The sequence below is a fragment of the Egretta garzetta genome, unplaced genomic scaffold, assembly GCF_000687185.1.
Source record: "Egretta garzetta isolate BGI_Z169 unplaced genomic scaffold, ASM68718v1 scaffold133, whole genome shotgun sequence".
Classification (NCBI taxonomy): Eukaryota; Metazoa; Chordata; class Aves; order Pelecaniformes; family Ardeidae; genus Egretta; species Egretta garzetta.
This window is the reverse complement of record NW_009259111.1, coordinates 5295188-5298970: the sequence shown is the minus strand read 5'-3', so window position 1 is coordinate 5298970 and position 3783 is coordinate 5295188.

Here is a 3783-nt window from a genome sequence, read left to right as displayed (position 1 = left end):
CTTTGCAGTCCGGAGAAGAAGAGGCAGCGAATGTCTTCAGGGTGCAGATCCCTGCTCACTTCCTGGGCAGGCGTAGAGTCATGCCTGGCAGAAGACTTTGCCAGCTGACGGTACAGGCAGACCACTCTCATTTCACAAATAGTGGTAGCACAGGTATTTTAGGATATATAAAGGTTGGGTTTTTTTAAGATACCAGTTTAGATGTGGTGTTCTCAACAGGTATTCTTGGTTTCCCACATAAGCTGGACCACAACCTACCGATGTGGTGATTTGGGGTAAATATAACCAGACTGTCCTTTCCTTCCCAAAATAGCCCTCGAGGGTAGCCACGTGGAGGTCTCCTGGCCCAAAGGATGTCATTCAGTGAGCGGGTCATGAGAAGGCTCTCCTGGTACCTCGTCGCTAAAAGCACATCACCTTCAAAAGCAGGAGGTGAGCATCACTTAGCAAGAGTTCAGCCAGGGAGAGAAGGGGTGGGTTCTGGGCCAAGCTGGGACGATAGGGGAACATGTTGAACATGGCACAGTGTTCAGCTGGAACTTCTTTCGGCAGCCATCAGACACACCTCTCAGGATGTAGGATGGGGTGGTTTTAGAAATAAATGAGCTATGCGGAGAAAATGCTTCGAGTTCCTCCAGAAACCTGCTGAAAAAGTGCCCTCTATTCAAGACGTGAGCCAAATGGCAGTGGCCGGGTCCCCACAGACAGGGGCTCTTTGTGAGGAGCCCTCGTGAACCTGCTGCCGTCCTCCCCCAGCGCCGGGAGAGGCCAGCGGCCGCCTTTCCTGTTTTCTGCCTCCTCGGTTTTATACATTCCTGCGACGCAAGCTGAGCGAGCAAACCTCCCTGCTATTTGCAAGATGTGGGCGTGCCCTCTGCAAAACCCACATCGTGGTCCTTCCAAACCGTTTTCAGAGGTTAGCCAATATTTACGCAGTGCTTGAGGGATGCTAGGAACTACGGTTTGAACAGGAAAGCATTTTCAGGGGTTACCTCGTGTTTGAGGCCGCTTCACCTTCCAGCTCACCTGGGAGGTAAAGCAGCTCGAGTTTGAGGTTACCGGCTCTTTTTTTTCGACTCGTCTTTCTCACTGCCAACGCTCCCCATGTCTTTGACCTGTTTGTTTGGGTTTTTTGTCCCATTAGACGCTTAGGTTTTAAGCTGGTGGTGATAATGCTGGGGACTTTCCACTCAACGGTCGCCAGTTCTAGCAGTGTCCGTGCTCCTCTTCTGTGTGGAGGTAGAGAGCATCCAGCCCATTTGGGGAGGAAATACTGCCTGCATGGAGAGATGTTTTTAATTTAGTGAATCCGTGAACTCTAAGGCCAGAGGGTATGTTATGATCCTCTAAACCAGCAGTTTGCCTAACGCGAGCCACAAAATCTTACCCATGAGCTCCCACCACCGAGCCCATTAGCTTCTTTAGAAATTTCTGCTCCAGAACGCTGAGCGGAGTAATTACCACTATGGTTAGAACAATGCTCCATAAGAATGAAACATTGTTGCTCAAAATATCCAAGTCATATCTGCTTGTGTCAGAAAAAAAACAATGACTTTTAACCAGCGTGTTATTCCTGCCGGCTGCTCCGCTTCGAAAGGGTGAGGGGAGAGAAAGCAAACTCCCTTATGGCTTCAGCAACATTGCAAAGGGGTTGCGGTGGCAGGAGGTTTATTGCATTTGACTGTTCCTGCTTGGAAAGAGTCCAGGTTGACTGTCAGAGGCAGGGCTGCATCTGATGCCTTGGAAGACAGGGGAAGCAAGGTCCTTGCAGTATAAACCGAGCAACGAGTAACCGAGGAAGTCTGGAAGTTAGGAAGGTAAGTAAGAGAGAGCCTCAGCGCCGTCGTTCTGACAGGGCTGGTTGTTGTGGAGCTCCAGCGTAACTTCTGCAGCACAGGGGGCCTGCTGAGACCTGGAGTATGGAGATGAATGGGTGCCCATGACACGGTGCCACGGAGGAGCACTCCTCCATCTTCTGGAGAGTCTCGGGGTGAACATCTCCTGCAGGAATTGTCCTCAGCGTGCTGCCGGACAAGCAAACCCATTGTTGGGTTCCCAAGGCTGGAAGGTTTGTGCTTTGCTCCCTTCTCATTTCCTTTAATACACCGTTATCATATATGCTCAACAATGTTTACCTCTGGATTCTTCAAACGCTATCCGATCCCCATGCAATTGCTTTATTTCAGAACATGTTACATCCCATAATTGCTTTAGCAGAGACTCAGGCCAGTAAACATCGGTACTTCATCTCCCACACACTTCTCTCTTACTGGGCTTGCGATCACGAGCAATTTGCCATTTTGCATTTATACCAGTGGCAATTTTGTGTGGTATTTTGGAATCCTGCTTAAAGAAACCAATTGCAATTAAAGTTCAAGTTAGCGCAGACTGCCCAAGCTGCTCACAGAGCGTTTCTCACCAGCAAAGTAACTCCTTGAATTATTAAAGCTGGTGTACATTCAGAATTTTCCATTTCTGGACACGGTCATAAAAAGTCAAATTATTAGATTTGATGGCTAGGCCAAACTATGCTAGTTCAGGCGTTAAAACAGGAAAAGATGATCTGAACAGAACCCTGAAAAAATTCTGGGAGTTTTAATTCAATTTGAATTGCTTTCATTGCACTCTCAAAAATACGCAAAAGCTAACATTGCAGAAAAATGCTTAATTTCATTTCATTTCCTTTAATTGTTTTTTTTTATTATTCTTGCTGTTCTTGGCTGTTACCAGAAGAGCTAGCCTTGCTGTCCAGCTGCTGCGCATCATTAGGGTAGCACAAAGGTAGCAGTGAATTTAGCCTCATCTATTGAGGGACCTGCCAATGCACCAGGGGCCGTCGCATTCTCTCCTCACAGTCGTCTTTTTCTCTTTCCATCATGTTGTCTCACTAGATGAAGTCCACTCGCCATCTGGCCCTTCGTGACTGATTGGAAGCCTGACCGGTTTGCGGGATGCTCTCCGTGAACGGCAGTGTGGCAAGCCTTACCGACACCGTGCTGTTAACTTGGAAAGCAGGCTGGGAATGGCGGGTACCAAACAGCATTTGGGGCTCACAGTGCAGACCTGGGGGGTGGCGGCTCTTTTTTGCTGACTGTCTGTGTAGTCGTATTTGAGCTGCAGTTAAACGCTCCATGTATTCATACTCCCTGCTTTTCTGTTGGTGTCATTTTTGTGAAAGTCATGCTCCTCGCGCATAGGTACTGTTCGTTGCCACTCTGTATCGAACAAGAGGTTTGCATTTTGCTTGTTTTGACATTCCCCTTGCCTTTCATCTTGATCCACGGTAATATTGTTTTTGGAGTAGCTTTTCATAGGTTATTTCTACTTTCTGTAGGGGGGCGGGGTGGTGGTGAAGGGGCCATTGCACAGGTTTTATTTTTGGTTTCATGTTTCTTAAGTAAACAGGTTTTTCAATGCTGATAGTCTTGGACAAGTCCTGAAGGAGATTGTTCATGGCCTGGACCGTTGCAGAGGGGAGGTGCCTGCTCCAAAACCAAGCCCAAGAGCAGTGGTAAGCGCATCAGGAGTACCTTCAGATGGATCCCAGCACACACCTAGGAGAAACAAAATGTAAGAGTAAGAAAAAAAAAAAAACCCAAAACGCTAGAAGATGCTTGAAATTAGACTATGAAAGCGACAGACTTGCAAAAAGTGGAGGGTGGCTGAAGAATCCTGATGATAAAGACCTTAGAGACAGTTTCAAGGGAGGGTAAATGATTTCAAGGGAGAGTAGATGATTTCAAGGGAGAGTAGATGAGTCCAACATCTTGGTTGCCCCAGCCA